General features: G+C 36.7%; 1 long non-coding RNA gene across 1 annotated transcript in view; it reads right to left on the bottom strand.

Annotated features, from left to right (window-relative positions):
- The window catches only part of LOC137654365 (uncharacterized), a 28880-nt gene that overhangs the window by 698 nt on the left and 8182 nt on the right, over positions 1-20000 (bottom strand). The gene's annotated exons all lie outside the window — the stretch shown is intronic.

Raw genomic sequence — 20000 nt, 5'->3', positions numbered from 1 at the left:
ACTTTAGCTATCTGATAAAGTACTCGGATCCAAAATCAACGAGTTTTAATTTCTGAAGGGTAGTAGCAAATAAATTATAAATAAACTGGTACTCTCAGTTACACTCAGACCTTGGCTAGTCATTGTTATTGATGTGTTGTTAACTAATCGTTTCATGATACAGCCCAAAAAGTAAGTTGGTCGACAAGTAGTATACAGTAATTCTCTCAATGTCTACTTGGACAGTATTTTTTTTTTCATTAATCACCTCCATCAGGTACGGTCACTCATAGAAGTTTATGGATGTCTCCGGGCATAAAGCTGAATTCCATACAACCCCTTTCTGGACAACGGGTCTGTATAGTGACGTAAGAAGGGCGCACACCGAAACTTTTTCAGTGGTGTAATTAGGTTGAACAAGATTGTTTGCCTATTACTTTTTATCATTAGTTGTTATGATTAGATTATACATTACAAAATTACGGGTCTGATAAGATAGGAATTTTAGAAGACACACTTTTCATTTCTAATAAGCTGTAATATCATTAATTGACATCTAAACAAAAACAATCAGTGAAACGGTTGTCGCCCAAGTCACTTCCGAGTCTTACGGCAAGTCTAGCAAAAGAAAGCCCCAAGCATGTAAGGCATTATTCAAGAAAATATCACAAGTTTATTTAATTATATGTGCTATTTTATGTATATACAACTATTAACTCTATTGCTTACCGTATGTATAACCATGTTGACATCAAAAGAAGTCTATTTAAGTTTTGATGAGGTCAAATTCAAATTCTGTATCGAGAAGGTTAGGGTCTGGTTTCTCTCTCTCTCTCTCTCTCTCTCTCTCTCTCTCTCTCTCTCTCTCTCTCTCTCTCTCTCTCTCTCTTTACGAGGGATAATGCAGTCATTGCTCCTTTCACTGTGTAATGTAAGCATTATTTAAAGGTCTTTTCTTTTTTTCCTTCGTCCCTTATCTGCAACTGTAATTATTTTAAAACTACCCCTGCATTCAACGTTCTTCATTCTTGCAGTCCATTCTCTTGGGCTTATTATTAAATCCTAAATCCTATAATACAATTTAATATTAATAACCATCCCTATGCTCGTCTTTTTTTTTTCTTTTTTTTTGGGTCATTCTTGTTATCCATCCTCTCTGGCTTATTCTTCAATTCAAAGCACTGAATGGCCTTTGAAGCCTCAATTCTTGGCTTAAAACCTGAATTCTAAAATCAAATTCTCTCTCTCTCTCTCTCTCTCTCTCTCTCTCTCTCTCTCTCTCGTGGTAGCGCAAGGAATTTAATAATATCGGGCTGAACTATATTTTCTTAACACATTGAATAATGTTTTTATTTTTTATACAAAATCAGAATGGACGTGGTTCATAGACCCCAGATCCAACAGAAAGTGCACAAGGTGACAGGGCGTGCAGATCGCCCTGATATTATTAGCCAACGTGGAGCAATTATTGGCATGAGCAATGCTGGAATGAAGAAGACAAGCCATTGCTAGGGCCATGGGGCTCGATGTTAAAGCTGTAACCAAATGGATAAATCAATTTGATGGCGAGGGTAGTGTCGTTACCCGACCAAGAATTATAATTGCTGAAGACGATCAGCGAATCGTTCAAGCTGTGATGAAGAATCGTTCAAGCTGTGATGGAGAGGCCACACTTACCAGTTGCTGACCTAACTCAAGAACTGGGTTTACCTAGCAATCTCGAGACAACGAGACGCCATCTTAATGAGAACGGTTTTTGGTTTTGTATCCAGCTAAAAAAGAAAAACTTAGTCGGGAAAATAAGGAGGCAAGAATGGAATTTGCAAGAAGATACACCCAGGATGTGTATGATCAAAACTTTTGGAATTCTGTCATCTGGACTGACGAGAAGTCTTTTCAAACAACGGCAACAAAAAGTCGGATATGTTGGCGACCTATGAACACAAGATTTGCTCAGCAAAACATACAAGAATTGAAAAGAAGTGGACGCCAAAGTGTTAGTTTCTATGGTTGGATGTGGTCTGGGGGACTAGGAGACTTGACAAGGATAAATGGCTATCTTGATTCCGTACAATATATAGAGATTATCGAAACAATTATTCCATCTATTCGTGCAACAGCAATTCCTGCCCCAAATCCAATTTATTTTGTTTATGATGAAAGCCCCATCCATACAAGTTTGGCCAAGGAATGGTTTCAAGAGCATCCTAAGATTATTGTCATAGACTGGCCTAGCAAAGGCTGCGACATCAATGTAATAAAAAACGTGTGGGCAATGATGGCCAGGACATGGGATTTACAGGATGAGCGAACTCAAGAAACAATAATTGATCATGCGCCGTTTCTGAATGGGAAAATTTAAGACGTTTACCCAACTATTGCCTAAGTCTCGTTGAATCGGTCCCAGAAAGACTAAATACAATTATTCATGCTAATGGGGGTTGGGGTAAGTATTAATTGCTTGGTCAGTTTGTAAAATTCATTCAGAAATGAATATTTGAAATGAGAAAAGCTATTGTAATGGCTATGGTGGGTTTGGTTAGGTAGCTTACGAATCATCTATTGTTTTTGTGCTTATGACTTGTGCCATGTTATCGATTGTCTTGTATACTAAAAAATGGATGTAATGTAATATTTTGATTTTGTCTCTTAATAATATTTAAATTGTTCTGTTTTTTCATTATTTGTGGTATCTGGTAAAAACTATGATACTAATAATAGCAGTTTTACACAACTTTATATTTATTTTGATACTTGTTCTTTTACTGTTAAACAATTTGGTAATGTCTTACATCACCTTATCATCTGTTTCATTTATGATTATTATTCCTGTGTTGAAGGTTTTTGTTTACCATAAATATTTGGTATTTATAACTAAGATTTGTTGTACTTCAGTTTCTGTTCTGTTCCTTTTTACTGTTTCCCATGCAAAAATTACACGATTTATTATTGCTTCCTGACTTCGCTCATCCTGTATATCTCATGTCCCCGCCATCTGGATGTTCTTGAAATCATTACGTGAGTAAGTGGCTTGTGTGGATGGAGCTTTTATCATAAACAGAATGAATAGGATTTGGGGCAGGAATGGTTGTAGCACGAATAGGTGGAATGATGTCTTTGATTATCCGTATACATTGCACGGAAGTACCATGTTGCCATTCATCCTTCTCAAGTCTATTTGTCCCCCAGACAACATCCAGCTATAGAAATTCACACTACGGCGTCCACTTCTTCTTATTTTTTTTTTCTAAAGGAGCAAACGTATTTTTGGAGCCATTGTCTGAAATGACTTTTCATCCGGCCAGATCAGAGAGTTCCAAAAGGTTTGATTTCAACAAACAAACGATGAATAAACTTCCGGCTTACACAGTATTGTTACATAGGTCCAATAAACATAGTTGACAGCTGGTTTCCAGTCATATTAGTATCACCGCTCGACTGGGGAGTTCCACGTTTTTTTTTTTTTTTTTTTTTTTTTTTTTTTTTTTCTCGGGCTTTACCAGGCCTGTGGGCTTGGAATAGTGTGCTTGGGGGAAACACAAGGACTTACCTCTTCAGAGTTACTACCCAGTCGAACCAGCTATCATATGAATGGATGGGTGATGCATGGAGTCTATAATATTATTATTATCATATCATTATTATATAAGCCCATTATTATAATAACCCGATGAGGAAAGGAAACAATGATATAAATAAGTTACAGGAAAAGTAATGAACAATTGAAGTGAAATATTTTAAGAACAGTAATAACATTAAAATAAACCTTTCATATATAAACTATAAAACTTAGAAAAAAAAAAAAAGGTGAAGAGAAATAAGAGAGAATAGAGCAGTCATTGACAATCTATTGGCCTTGACTGTCTGCCCAATGCTCCTGCCATTCATTAGTGATCTTATAATAAGATTTACTCAAACTATCAAATAACATATTTTTGTCTTTGGGTTTAGGGTGATTTTACTCTTGATAACATCATCTTGCCCTAGTAATTTTTTTATCCTTTATTCACCATATTTATATACTTGAGAGATTGAGTAAGCAAATGGGACGCCCTAAAACACGGATGAGAAAGTTCTCATAGGGCTACAGCATAGTCACCATATCTGATAATGAGTGCCATGACGTCATAAGCAAGGCATTCGTTAGAAACTCTGACTACACTGTAGCAGACGTTGTATTACCTGTTAGGTTGATATTGTTTTCCTTCACCATGTCGTCAAAATGTTCTTTTTCTATGGTAAATATATTGCTCCAAGAACACATGAGCGTCGGTATAGAGGGGACCTACGGGTCATTCTGTGCTGAAATAAACTCGAGAGTCATACCCTCAGAGACTGGTGCCTATTAGTTATTATGTTTGATTAGGATTTATGGTCTTGAACACACCTAAGGGCTTCTTCACTTAAGGACTCTTCATAGTTTCTTTAAATGTGAACATAATCAGAAACATAAAAAGGAGAAAATTCTAAATTATCTTGTAGAAAATCAAACTTCTACATTGACCTTCAAATCTGGGATCTTAGGAATATAGGGACTTTTGTAATAGCTTATTTTATATCATATACACTTTTCTTACTTTGACGTAGGACTTAGGGTTTTGAAAACCTATGAGGCTGGCCACTGAGTGATCCTCCATAACTTCTGTAAAAATGATCTTGATAGGGAGAAAATCAAATTGGTATGCAAAATTTTAAATAGGGCAAGACAAGAAGAAGAAGAACAAGAACAACATCATCAACAACACGGATAGCTCATATACCACTCAGCTAGTGAATATGCACCGGTAATAAGAGGGCGATACAAAATTAAGGATTGGAATGGTTTATTGAATTTGGGCTTTAAGCCAAGCACTTGGACAGCAAAGGCCATTTAGTACTTTGAAAGGAAGAATAAGCCCGACAGAGGGAATGGCAAAAGTGAAGAAAACATACGAACATGGGATCATTAAGGAAAAAAATTTCGTTGCAGCCCGGGGCAGAAGGGATGCTGCAAAGACACTTAGATAGTGCATACATTACACCGTGTAAGGTGCAATGGTGGCATTATTCTCCGTATGAGGAATGTAGTTATAAATGCTGTGTGGAATAAACCAAATTTAAAAAATCAAATACATTAAAAGTAAGCTCAGATCATGGAATAATTAAAATTCACTCTCAAATACAAACTATGATGCTAGAGGATGACTAAGGAGATAAGTCTTGAAATAAACAAGATAACATAAACTAACTCCTTTATATTTTAAATCTTTAAAAAATGGAGTTTCTTTTAGAAGGTTTATAACACTAGTCACATCAGTATCGTTATTGAAAAGGTCACAAATATTTCTATCAATTAAGCAATATCGCCTTTTAAGTGTTCAAGCCTGGTGCAGTGCACCAGTTGTATGCTCAAACGATAAAGAACTCTCATTCAACCCTTACTGGATCACACCGCTTCCTTATCAAAGATATTTGTGCTTTGGCCGACTATGGCCAATCCTCAACCTACACAATACATACCTTCCAAGAGCTTGAGTCTGACATGTTTAGTTTATTAAAATACTCCCCAAAAATACATCATTTGACCATGCCTGCAAAGTCCTTCTTTGCCATTAGTATCAATATTACTAACAAATGGATTTAATTCTGTGCTCTGATTGGCACAACCGGGTTCAAGTCCCATTAATAGCTATCGTGGGGTTAGATAACTGAATTTCAGAATATCAAAAATTATTTCTTGAGTAGGTGTAAGTAGTGTGGAATGATCCTCAATGATCCTAGCATTTGACATAATGGTCTAAATGACACATAGACTACTACTAACAGTGTGAGCCTGTCAAATCAAATTAGGCTTCTAATGGAATAGTTTAATGAACAATCCTTTTTCAGAGAGTAAAGCTTTATAACAGAAGACTAGCAGTGCCCATTTAAACCAATTTTGAAAAAGGGAAAAAATCATACATCTTAGAATTTTTTTTTGTAATGAGTCTTTGGAAAAAAAAAATTAAGGTCCAGAGGGAGGTTCCTTATGATATGCTACACAATTCTTCATCCACTGTCATAAAATACTTCTTGTTGCTAATTATTTCTGGATTGATCCACCATCCCGTCTAATTTGCCCCGACAAGTAGAAACGCGAGAGAAAAACCACAGGGCAGAAGAGAAGGAAAAGAGGAGGAAAGAACAGAACCTCTGTAATGGAAAAAAAAAAATAAACAGATCAATAACATACTCGTAAAAGTTAACAATTACTACAGCAAAATTAGGTAGTTGAATATTCGACTGGTCTCGCTCTCCCAGATACCTGTCGTCCAGAAAGGGGTGAAATGGAAATCTCTCTCAAACACCCGGACATATATCAATTTATATGAGTGACTGTACATAAAGCGAGTACTGTATCAGTATGATTTACTGATAGTGGCCATATGGTACGTTGCTAGGACAGGGAAGCCATTCAGTCCCAAAATGAAACTCGCGGAAATCGATAAATAAAGAAGTAAAAGTTGATAGATGTTGAACAGAGGGTTGCAAGAAAGCCCATTGGAACGAAGGTAGGGGCCACAGGAAGACAGTTAAATTCCTTAACTCATACCTTTAGAGCACTGCATGAGGTGCATTGACGGCCGTGCCCCTCGAAGGACAGACCGAATATCAGAGCAAACATTGCAGTAAAAAAAGTTACAGCACGACAGTAATGCAGAAATCTGTCACAATATCCATTCATTATATGAATGAAAAGGGAGATATTGAAATAAAGTGAAGGTATTCAATCTCACTAACTATCCATGTATTATGATATTACTTTCGTTTTTTCTCAAGGTGCCACGAATGCAGTTGGAAACGATTGTAAACTTCACCTTTTTATATAGTAGCAAGTATAGCACTCAAAAGGTAAAAACAGCCAATTGTAATTTCATACCATTTAGGAGTTTGATATACTGAGACCAGCTTCTTTGAACTACATAGTTTGGGAAACCGTTTCTTATTTGAATTTAAGTGTTAATAATGGACAGTTATTTTTAAATACCAACTATCAATGGTTTGTTGACTAATTAGCGTGATGACTGAACATCTCAAAATATTTTTTTTCTTTGATTATTAAAAGATCATAAAAAACTCAAAAAGACTTAAACTTTTTTTTTAACTTTTATTTAAAATAACAAAATACAACATTTACATTTTGTCAATTAAATAGTTGAACACATGCATTCCTGTGTAACAAGTTTCTTGAATTTTTCCTTATACAAAATTGACGCAAATCATCTCACATAATTTAATCTTCCTCTAAGAAAACCAAGAGTATCATTTTCACTAAGTTCCTGCATACAGCTTATCCATATGCTATACACATAATTACAAATTAGAAGAACTGCTGTGTTCCTATCTGTTTTACATTTAGTTTTAATGTCTAACATCAATAATTTGATCCATTCCTTACTATCTACAAAACACAAAACCTCAAATTTACTCTTAAACCATTGAAATACATTTTTAACTCTTTTACAAAAGTAAAATATATGCAGTGTAAATTCTGTTTGGCCACAAAACTCACAATCACCGTCTTTCCTAATTCCCAACATCTCTAGTCTTTCATTATAATAGTAGGTAACCTTTCATGTAAGTACTTAAACATAACTTCTATTTCTTTTAATCCTATAATTGGATTGTTAACATTCTCCAATACTCCACTCCACTGTAGCAACGGGTAGTTTGCTTCTACTACTGGTTGGGACCTAACAATTATCGTCTCGTATACATCTTTGCTTTTCATGTTGGGAAATTTCTTATGTCTACTTATTTTTCTTACGTTTTCTATCACACCAGACTAATACAGGGAAGATACATATGATAACTCATTATAACATTTTGTTTCTATTAAATAACTTAGTCTCAATCTACAGTAATAAATATTAAAGAGTCTTCCTTCAAGTGCTTTAAGACTCGAGGCCGTTAAAATTGCGGCTGCTTTATGAAACACGTCTGTTATGCCTAATCCCCTTCACTTTTGGGCAACAACAAGGTTGTTCTACGGATGGGCTGGTAACGACCACGCCACAAATACTTGAAAATTAAGGAATTTATTTTCTGCAAGTAGATCTTACTCAACGGGAGCGTATGAGATAAGTACCAAACTTTTGATAACAAAATGCAATTCACAATAATAGCTTTTTGAAAAATGGTAAGACATCTATTCGAAATAATGTTTATTGATTTCTCTAAATTATGTACAACTGTATTCCAGTTTATTTCTATTGTCCTTTTTGCGTTTTCGCAGTAATAAATACCCAGGATCTTCAAATTGCTTTCTGTGCTTAACCAATTAATAGGCCAATCTTTTTTACTATGCCACTTTCCAACTCCAGTAATACTACTTTTACTCTTGTTTAAAAGTGCACCACTTGCTTTCTCAAAAATTTTTATTTCGTCGAAAACTTCTATAATTGATTGCTCTTCAGATACAAAAACAGAGGAGTCATCAGCAGAACATCTCAAAATAAGTCTTTTCCTTATGACTCCTCTTGAAAGTATAAGGGATATTTAAACATGAATAGAACAGAAAGATTAATAAAATTTCCCTTGCATAACATGCTCTGAGGCAAATTTTTCATATGCGTAGCCTAATTAAATGTTTCCTTACATACAGACACTCGACTGTTCAACTGCCACTTGAAAAAATATGCTGAACTCATTACAGTAATAGAATTACGATTCAAGACTGTATATGCGTGCATCAAATTTTCATACGACAGCCTCTTGTGAGACCTGAGAACTTGGGTGACGTGCCCGGCAAGTAACTTGAGATTCCTGTTCCATAGACTTTGGACTTTGACCACCCATTACCTATGAAATCGACCCAGGACACACCTAAGCCCACGAAAAACGACGACGATAACAACAGGAACATTACTGAAGAAGAAAACAACAGGGAAATCGACTCTAACAAGGAATGGACCGAAGTCAGGAAGAAAATGAAGACACCCCACCCTTTAGAGACCGACCAGTGATCTGCCCATCTCACCTGAGCTCATCAGCAGCCCTTCAAACTGATTCAAAAGGAAAACACGACCTCCTACGCTGTAATGGCGAAGCAGAACCCCTACCTGAAGATGAGCATCCAATAAAACCTCTGGGGAGAGCTCATCATTGCTCCCTTGGACAAGGAATCCTTCGATTTTCTCGGGCAGCAAGAAAATGTCCAGTTCCTTTAGGGTTGTGGTGGCCTGGTGGTAGCATCCTTGCTTGGTGATTGCCAGACTGGGGTTCCAGTCCCGCTCAAACCCGTTAGTTCATTTGGTCGCTGCAACTTCACCGTCCTTGTGACCTTAAATGGAGGGTTTGGAGGAGCCTATAGGTCTAGCTGCCGAGTCATCAGCAGCCATTGCCTTGCCCTCCTTGGTCCTAGCTTGGGTGGAGAGAGGGCTTGGTCGCTGATCATATGTATATATGGTCAGTCTCTAGGGCGTTGTCCTGCTTGATAGGGCAATATCACTGTCCATTGCCTCTGCCATTCATGAGCGGCCTTTAAACCTTTAAATCTCTGAGAAAACCACAACTATCATCATCTGCTACGACCTGAACCTACCTCTGGAACCTGTTCTGAGCCATCCACCCACTGTCTCGGCCAAGAGATGTGCAGGGAAAACACGAAAGTCATCTCACTAGCTAGAGTCTGTCTTCAAGGGGAAACAACCTCAAAAGGATCTGCTTTGGCAACTGGGGAACCTTTTCCCCGGAGGCGTACTTCCCTAAATCTCTTTGATGCTTCAGGTGTCAGAAGTTTGGCCACCACAAGAGCCGTTGCACAATCCAGGAGGTCTGTACAGTGTGCAGCAGCATATGACACCCCACCAGTGCCTGCCACTCTTGATTCGTGCCAGAGAACCGACCTATAACAGATGCCTTAACTGCCCAGGCTCCCTTCATGCATGGAAGAAGAAATGTCCAGCCAGACTCCAGTGGATCACTGATCTTCAGGGAAGTGATAGAAATTACAATTCCAACCCACGGCAGTCACGTCGAACAAACCCTCCTCCTACCAATCACATCTCTCCCCCCACTAACTACACCCTTCCTCAACTACGCCCTCCTCTAACCAGAACTGTAATTCTTGAACTTTCCTCTCCCCCTCCAGGTCCCTCGAGCACCCAATCCTCAACCAAGACGCACTTCAAGGATCCACAGGCAGAGGAGAGGGATGAGAGTCGAATGTTGTATAATGGCACCTCTGCCTTAGAGAATCTGGTGACAGGATTGTAGTAGATTGACCTGCTATTAGGGAATCTTTCCCTGCATATCAATCTTGTTGAATGTCCCGTTAGCTAGCTTGGACAGGGAGTTCAAGCCGTTATCTTGAACCCTGCGGAGCACGGCCCGATCCGTTTATTGCCTCTTTACTGCATTTTACTGTTTACTGATGATGTAGGTGCTTTGCCAAGGTTGTAAATTCTCCTGATCAAGGACAGTGCCAGTAAATAGGAACATCTCCACTTCGCCTCCCCAGAATCAGTGCAATACGGACGAGCTCCTTGCTGGAACAGTACTAAAGATTTGGGGTAGTCCTCACCCCTGGAGAATCTGATCCTTTCTGGAGAGGAATCGTGAAGCTTCTAGTCTTCCTGTTCAAATGAATTACCTGGCAGGTGCTGATGAAGGTCATGGAATAAAAACTTCATCTTTAATTTCTGGATTTTGGAAACTATACATTATCAACTCCTTCATGGTAAAAAGGATAATGCATGGGCAGGGAGTGGCATTGCCAAATTAAATATTCCCACTCCAGTTGTAATGTATATGGAGACGGCATCATAAGTTATACAACTCAAATATAATTTGCTTCTGATTTTTTTTTTTTTGTCAATTATTAAATGCCCTTTGAATTTTCAAGCTTTCAACAAAAAAAAATATGTTTCTTTTTAAAAGGATAGTTCAATTTTACAGCACTGCTAGTTCCTATCTGACCTAAGCTGACCTCAGGGCGTAGAGCTGTCGAACGTCCATTGCCTCGACCCAATGAGGTTTAATACCTGGAGGTGCCCTTTTCCCAGATTTGTGAAGCCGGCCCGCGTGTAGGGCAAAATGGGCTGTCGCCTGTAGCGTGTCCTACTTGTCCTACCAAAACACGGTAGCTCACGATGTTTAATAAAGTGGAGATGTCACTGGTATCTCAGTTAACTAGATTAGTCGTTTAGGAAGGACACAAGCTCTCATTTTGCTTAAAGGATGCCTAGTTTGTGTTCTGCATATGGATGCACTCAAAGACTCAGCAAAACCTTGAATCCATTGGTTACATTTCATCGGTATAGGCTATAACTTTTGCAAATTTTTTAAACAATGAAGACAGAAAACTGTCAAATGAATAATTATACAAACCCTTTATAATAATTAACTTTTCATGATTTTCATATTCATTTTATAATGAATATAAAAATGATGAAAGATTACTTATTATAAAGGGTTTGTATGATTATTCATGTGACAGCAAATAGAAATATATAAATTGTAATAGAAAACAAGAATTAAACGATTTCATTTAATAATTTACCTGATTCGTTTATATCCCTCATTCACTTTGGATACAGTGCCCCTGTATCGTGCAATAAGTGGTGATATTAAGATTAGTATCATATTGGTTTAATGCAGTAGAATTTAGATTTGTGCTTTCAGCTGTTAAACACATATTATATTTTGTATAAAGTTGCAGTAGCAAGAAGGGTTTGTATCAAACCTGCTTGGTTTGTAGCTCTTTCAAGGAAAAACTTCTGTTCTACTCAGTTGTATTGCCTTGGGGCTTGACCAATTCGTTTCAAAGATCAGTAGATAATTTTTCTTTCATCAGTGCATCTGCATGTCTTATATTAATCTGAAAACTGTTGCTTGTAGCTGTTTCGCAAATCTCCTTGGCTGTTTCGTAGGATGAGCTTCTGTTCTCCTCTGCTTTAATGCCTCAGGAATTGACAGATTCATTTCAGTGGTCACTAGTTAAATTCCCTTTTATGAGTGCATCTCCACATCTTATATTAATCTGATAATTGTTGCTTGTAGCACTTTAATAGGATAAGATTCTGTCCTCCTCTACCATAGTTGAGTGTTCCTATCATGTCTTCGTTCCTTGAATGAATTTGTACTTGTTTTATTTCTGTAAGCTGTATTGATAAAATATTTTGTAAATACATCTCTTTATTAATATAGGATTTTAATCTCCTCATGATGAAAAGATTATAAAGTCAGAATTTTCAAAGGTAAAGCTATGACGGTCACGAGACGGGCAAAGGATTTGGGTCCTTTCTGCCCTACACAGCAGGTGTGTCAGTTGCCAAAGTTGCTTCACGTATTTGTATGGGGAAAGTGATCAGTGGCATCTCCAGATCTCCAGGTATTAAACATCCTTGCCTCCACCGGGAACAAATCAGTTGATTGTCATCATGCTCGTACTAAAAACATGTTTGCTCCAAATAGTGAACTTATTTTCCAGGCTAAAAGGATGATCACCACAAACAAATGAATCATTGAATATAGGGAGGGGGTTCATTTCCGTTTAATTCAGAATATAAAGTCATCTTAATACTCTTTCCAAATCGACAAATTACCTACTGCATCCCACTGAAAAATGATTGTGTTAAGGTTGAAGTATGGGAAATGAATTTTAGGAAAACCTTCCTAAACAGTCATCGAAAATCTTCCCTGATGGATAAGGGGACCACCACTTAGCGGGCCATCAAAGAAAATGGGTTGGATGTAGTTATGGGTGAACCATACACATTTATTCTGTCCAAATACTTACTTCTAAATAATTAATTCTATATACTGGCTTTTGTCAATATTAGTGCCACCTCAGTGCTTAGGCTCTATTCCGATTCCGTCCTAGTAAACCCTCACTGAGATGCTAAACAGTTAATTTATTGATAATATAGCTAGGAGTGGGACATAGAGCAGCAGTGTAATTATTATTTATTAACCCTAACCTGACAGTTCAAAATAGGGATATACACTTTTCGATAGACTTGAAAAGAGCTTACCTTGATATACCAGTCTTTCCTTCATTCAACTATTTAACTTAATCCCTTCGATGACATGTTTGAAGCAGGTAATAATTTTAAACTAATTCTGAAGGTTATTTAAACATCTTCAAAAAGATCTAACTGTTAAAGAATAAACCTAAATATCTTGCGGCTCCAGGGAGTGTACACAAGAATAAACGTAAATATCTTGTGGCTCCAGGGAATGTACACAAGAATAAACCTAAATATCTTGTGGCTCCAAGGAATGTACACAAGAATAAACCTTAATATATGGCGGCTCCAGGAAATGTAAACAAAAATAAACGTAAATATCTTGCGGCTCCAAGGGATGTATATAAGAATAATTCTAAATATCTTGCAGCTCCAGGGAATGTACATAAGAATAAACCTAAATGTCTTGGAGCTCCAGGGAATGTACACAAGAATAAATCTAAATATCTAGAGGCTCTAGGAAATGAACACAAGAATAAACCTTAATATATTGCAGCTCCAAGCAATGTAAACAAGAATAAACGTAAATATCTTGCGGCTCCACGTAATGTACAAAGGAATAATTCTAAATATCTTCAGGCTCCAGGGAATGTACACAAGAATATATCTAAATATCTAGTGGCTCTAGGAAATGTACACAAGAATAATCCTTAAAATATTGCGGCTCCAGGGAATGTAAACAAGAATAAACGTAAATATCTTGCGGCTCCACGTAAAGTACATAAGAATAATTCTAAATATCTTGCAGCTCCAGGGATTGTACACAAGAATAAACCTAAATATCTTGTGGCTCCAGGGAATATACTTAGGAATAAACCTAAATATCTTATAGCTCTAGGGAATGTACACAAGAATAAGCCTAACTATCTAGTGGCTCTAGGGAAAGTACACAAGAATAAACCTAAATATCTTGTGGCTCCAGGGAATTTGAACAAAAATAAACCTAAATATCTAGTGGCTCCAGGGAATGTACACAAGAAAAAACCTAAATATCTTGTGGCTACACGGAATGTATATAAAAATAATTCTAAATATCTTGCTGCTCCGGGGAATGTATGCATGAATAAAACCTAAATATCTTACGGCTCCATGGAATGTACACGAGAATAAACCTAAATATCTTGCGGCTCAAGGGAATATAAACAAGAATAAAAGTAAATATCTTGCGGCTCTTTGAATTTATACAAGAATAATTCTGAATATCTTGCAGCTCTTGGAAAGGTACACAAGAATAAACCTAAATATCTTGCGGCTCTAGGGAATGTACACGAGAATAAACCTAAATATCTTGTAGCTCCAAGGAATGCACACAAGAATAAACCTAAATATCTTGCGCCTCCAGGGAATATACACGAGAATAAACCTAAATATCTAGTGGCTCTAGGGAATATACACAAGAATAAACCTAAATATCTTGCGGCTCCAGGGAATGTAAATAAAAATAAACCTAAATATCGTACGACTTCAGGGAATGTACACAAGAATAATTCTAAATATCTTGCGGCTCCAGGGAATGTACACAAGAATAAAACCAAAATATCTTGCGGCTCCAGGCAATGTACACAAGAATAAAACCTAAATATCTTGCGGCTCCAGGGAATGTAAATAAAAATAAACCTAAATATCGTACGACTTCAGGGAATGTACACAAGAATAATTCTAAATATCTTGCGGCTCAAGGGAATGTACACAACAATAAAACGTAAATATCTTGCAGCTCCAGGGAATGTACACAAGAATAAAACCTAAATATCTTGCGGCTCCAGAGAATGTAAATAAAAATAAACCTAAATATCGTACGACTTCAGGGAATGTACACAAGAATAATTCTAAATATCTTGCGGCTCCAGGGAATGTAAACAAAAATCATCCTAAATATCTAGTGGCTCCAGGGAATGTATACAAAAATAAACCTAAATATCTTGCAGCTCCATGTAATGTACACAAAAATGAACCTAAATATCTTGCGGCTCCAGGGAATGTATACAAGAATAAACCTAAATATCTAGCGGCTCCAGGCAATGTACACAAAAATAAACCTAAATATCTTGTGGCTCCAGGTAATGTACACAAGAATAAAACCTAAATATCTTGCAGATCCGGGGAATGTACACACAAATAAACCTAAATATCTTGCGGCTCCACAGAATGTACATTAGAATAATTCTAAATATCTTGCTGATCCAGGGAATGTACACAAGAATAAAACCTAAATATCTTGCGGATCCAGGGAATGTAGACAAAAATAAACCAATATATCGAGCGGCTCCAGGGAATGTACACTAGAATAAAAGAAAACATCTTGCGGCTCTTTGAATTTGAATGAAAATAATTCTAAATATCTTGTGGCTCCAGGGAATGTACACAAGAATAAACCTAAATATCTTGCGGCTCCAGGTAATGTACACAAGATTAAATCTAAATATCTTGCGGCCCCAGGGAATGTACACAGGAATAAACCTAAATATCTTGCGGCACCAGGGAATGTACACAAGAATAAACCTATATATCTAGTGGCTCTTGGGAATGTATACAAGAATAAACCTAAATATCTTGCGGCTCCAGGGAATGGAAACAAAAATAAACCTAAATATCTTGCGGCTTCTGGGAATGAACACAAGAATAAACCTAAATATCTAAAGGCTCCAGGGAATGTAAGCAAAAATAAACCTAAAACCTAGCGGCTCCACGGAATGTATATAAGAATAATTATAAATATCTTGCGGCTCTAGGGAATGTACACAAGAATAAATCCTAAATATCTTGCAGCTTCAGGGAATATACACAAGAATAAACCTAAATATCTTGCGGCTCAACGGAATGTAAACAAAAATAAACCTAAATATCTAGTGGCTCCAGGGAATGCACACAAGAATAAAAGTAAATATCTTGCGACTATTAGAATTTACATAAGAATAATTCTAAATATCTTGTGGCTCCAGGGAATTTAAACAGGAATAAACCTAAATATCTTGCGGCTCCAGGGAATGTGAACAAAAATAAACCCAAATATCTTATAGCTCCAGGGAATTTACACAAAAATAAACCTAAATATCTTGCGGCTCCTGGGAATGTACACAAGAATAAACGTAATTATCTTGCGGCTCCAGGGAACGTACACAAAAATAAACATAAATATCTTGAGGCTCCAGGGAAAGTACACAAGAATAAAGCTAAATATCTGGCGGCTCCAGGCAATCTACTCAAGGATAAACCTAAATATCTGGCGGCTCCAGGGAATGTACACAATAATAAACCTAAATGTCTTGCGGCTCCAGGGAATATAAACAGAAATAAACGTAATTATGTTGCGACTCCAGGGAATGTACACAAGAATAAACCTAAATATCTTGCGGCTCCACAGAATGTACACAAGAATACTGTAAACCTAAATATCTTGCGGCTCCAGGAAATGTACTTAAGAATAAACCTAAAAATCATATAGCTCCAGGGAATGTACACAAGAATAAGCCTAAATATCTAGTGGCTCTAGGGAAAGTATACAAAAATAAACATAAATATCTTGTGGCTCTAGGGAATGTACACATGAATAAACCTAAATATCTTGCGGCTCTAGGGAATGCAAACAAAAATAAACCTAAATATCCTGCAACTCTTGGGAATGTACACAAGAATAACCCTAAATATCTTGCGGCTCCACGGAATGTATATAAAAATAATTCTAAATATCTTGCTGCTCCGGGTTAATGTATGCATGAATAAAACCTATATATCTTACGGCTCCATGGAATGTACACGATAATAAACCTAAATATATTGCGGCTCCAGGGAATGTACACAAGAATAAAAGTAAATATCTTGCGGCTCTTTGAATTTATATAAGAATAATTCTAAATATCTTGCAGCTCTAGGAAAGGTACACAAGAATAAACCTAAATATCTTGCGGCTCTAGGGAATGTACACTAGAATAAACCTAAATATCTTGTGGCTATAGGGAATTTACACAATAATAAACCTAAATATCTAGCGGCCCCAGGGAATGCAAACAAGAATAACCCTAAATATCTTGCGGCTCCAGGGAATGTACACAAGAATAAACCTAAATATCTAGTGGCTCTAGGGAATGTACACAAGAATAAACCTAAATACCTTGTGGCTCCAGTGAATGTAAACAAAAATAAACCTAAATATCGTGTGACTTCAGGGAATGTACACAAGAATAATTCTAAATATCTTGCGGCTCCAGGGAATCTACACAAGAATAAAACCTAAATATCTTACGGATCCAGGGAATGAACACAAGAATAAACCTAAATATCTTGTGGCTCCAGGGAATGTAAACAAAAATCATCCTAAATATCTAGTGGCTCCAGGGAATGTACACAAAAATAAACCTAACTATCTTGCGGTTCCAGGGAATGCACAAAAGAATAAACCTAAATATCTATTGGCTCCAGGCAACGTACACAGGAATATATGTAAATATCCTGCGGCTCCATGGAATGTACAAAAGAATAAACCTAAATATCTTGTGGCTCCATGGAATATACATAAAAATAATTCTAAATATCTTGCGGCTCCAAGGAATATAAAAAGGAATAAACCTAAATATCTTGTGGCTCCAGGGAATGTACACAAAAATAAAACTAAATATCTTGCGGCTCCAGGGAATGTACACATGAATAAACCTGAATATCTAGCGGCTCCAGGCAATGTACACAGGAATCAACGTAAATATCTTGAGGCTCCATGGATTTTACACAAGAATAATTCTAAATATCTTGTGGCTCTAGGGAATGTACACAAGATTAAACCTATATATCTTGCGGCTCCAGGCAATGTACACAAGAATAAACGTAAATATCTTGCGGCTCTAGGGAATGTACACAAGAATAATCGTAAATATTGTTGCTCCAGGGAATGTACAGAAGAATAAACCTAAATATCTTGCGGATCCAGGGAATGTACAAAAAAATAACCTAAATATATAGTAACTCTAGGGAATGAACAAAAGAATAAACCTTAATATATTGCGGCTCCAGTGAATGTAAACAAAAATAAACCTAAATATCTAGCGGCTCTAGGGAATGTACACAAGAATAAACAATTATCTTGCGGCTACACGGATTGTACACAAAAATCATTCTAAATATCTTGCTGCTCTAGGGAATGTACACAGGAATAAACCTAAATATCTTGGGCTCCATGGAATGTAAACAAGAATAAACATAAATATCTAGTGGCTCCAGAGAATGCACACAGGAATAAACCAAAATATCTTGCGGCTCCAGGAAATGCACACAAGAATATACCTAAATATCTTGTGGCTCCAGGGAATATGCAAAAGAATAAACGTAAAAATCTTGCGGCTCCACGGAATGTACATAAGAATAATTCTGAATATCTAGCGGCTCTAGGGAATGTACATAAGAATAATCCTAAATATCTTGCAGCTCTAGGGAATGTACACAAGAATATACCTAAATATCTGGCAGCTCCAAGCAAAGGACACAAGAATAAACGTAAATATCTAGTGGCTCTAGGGAATGTACCCAAGAATAAACCTTAATATATTGCAGATCCAGGGAATGTAAACAAGAATAAACATAAATATCTTGCGGCTTCACAGAATGTACATAAGAATAATTCTAAATATCTTGCGGCTCAAGGGAATGTACACAAGAATAAACCTAAATATCTTGCGGCTCCAGGGAATGTACACATGAATAAACCTAAATATAGTGTGGCTCCAGGGAATGTACACTTGAATAAACCTAAATATCTAATGGCTCTATGGAATGTACACAAGAAAAAACCTTAATATATTGCGGCTCTAGGGAATGTACACAAGAATAAACAATTATTTTGCGGCTACACGGATTGTACACAAAAATCATTCTAAATATCTTGCGGCTCTAGGGAATGTACACACGAATAAACCTAAATATCTTGGGCTCCATGGAATGTAAACAAGAATAAAAATAAATATCTAGTGGCTCCAGAGAATGCACACAGGAATAAACCTAAATATCTTGGGCTCCATGGAATGTAAACAAGAATAAACCTAAATATCTAGTGGCTCCTGGGAATGCACAGAGGAATAAACCAAAATATCTTGCAACTCCAGGGAATGTACACAAGAATAAACCTAAATATCTTGCGGCTCCATGGAATGTACATAAGAATAATTGTGAATATATAGCGGCTCCAGGGAATGTACACAAGAATAATCCTAAATGTCTTGCAGCTCTAGGGAATGTACACAAGAATATACCTAAATATCTAGCGGCTCCAAGCAAAGGACACATGAATAAACCTAAATATCTAGTGGCTCTAGGGAATGTACACAAGAATAAACCTTAATATATTGCGGCTGCAGGGAATGTAAACAAGAATAAACGTAAATATCTTGCAGCTCCAGGGAATGTACATAAGAATAAATCTAAATATCTTGCGGCTCCAGTAAATGGACACATGAATAAACGTAAAAATCTTGCGGCTACACGGAATGTATATAAAAATAATTCTAAATATCTTGCTGCTCTAGGGAGTGTACACAAGAATATACCTAAATATCTTGTGGCTCCAGGGAATGTACGCAAAAATAAACGTAATTATCTTGCGGCTCTATGGAATGTACACAAGAATAAACCTATCTGCCATATGTAATAAATAAATACAGTGTAATTAAAAGAGTAATCATCAAAGGCCATGCGTAGATAATTGGAGATAAAAGGATAAAAATAAAATACACGTAAATCAACCTTGCTTAAAATATAGTTAAAACCAAAGAAAGTACCGGTAATTTATCACGAAATGCGTTACCATAGATTAAGGAATCTGGTGTTACGAACCATTTATTTTTAAATCTCTCCCGTACTGACATCATGAATAGATACGATCGATAGAATAAAAAACGGAGTGTTACTTAAAAGAAAACCTACGACATTCAATCGGGAATTTTAAGAGTAACTAAACTCTATTGTGCATTAGTTAAATAAAATAGCCTACAACTAAAAGGAATCTCTTCACAGCAGTGATCAAAGACTTTTCCATCATTATTAATGTAA

The sequence above is a fragment of the Palaemon carinicauda genome, chromosome 15, assembly GCF_036898095.1.
Source record: "Palaemon carinicauda isolate YSFRI2023 chromosome 15, ASM3689809v2, whole genome shotgun sequence".
In the NCBI taxonomy this organism is placed as follows: Eukaryota; Metazoa; Arthropoda; class Malacostraca; order Decapoda; family Palaemonidae; genus Palaemon; species Palaemon carinicauda.
This window is presented reverse-complemented; position numbering and strand designations above follow the sequence as displayed.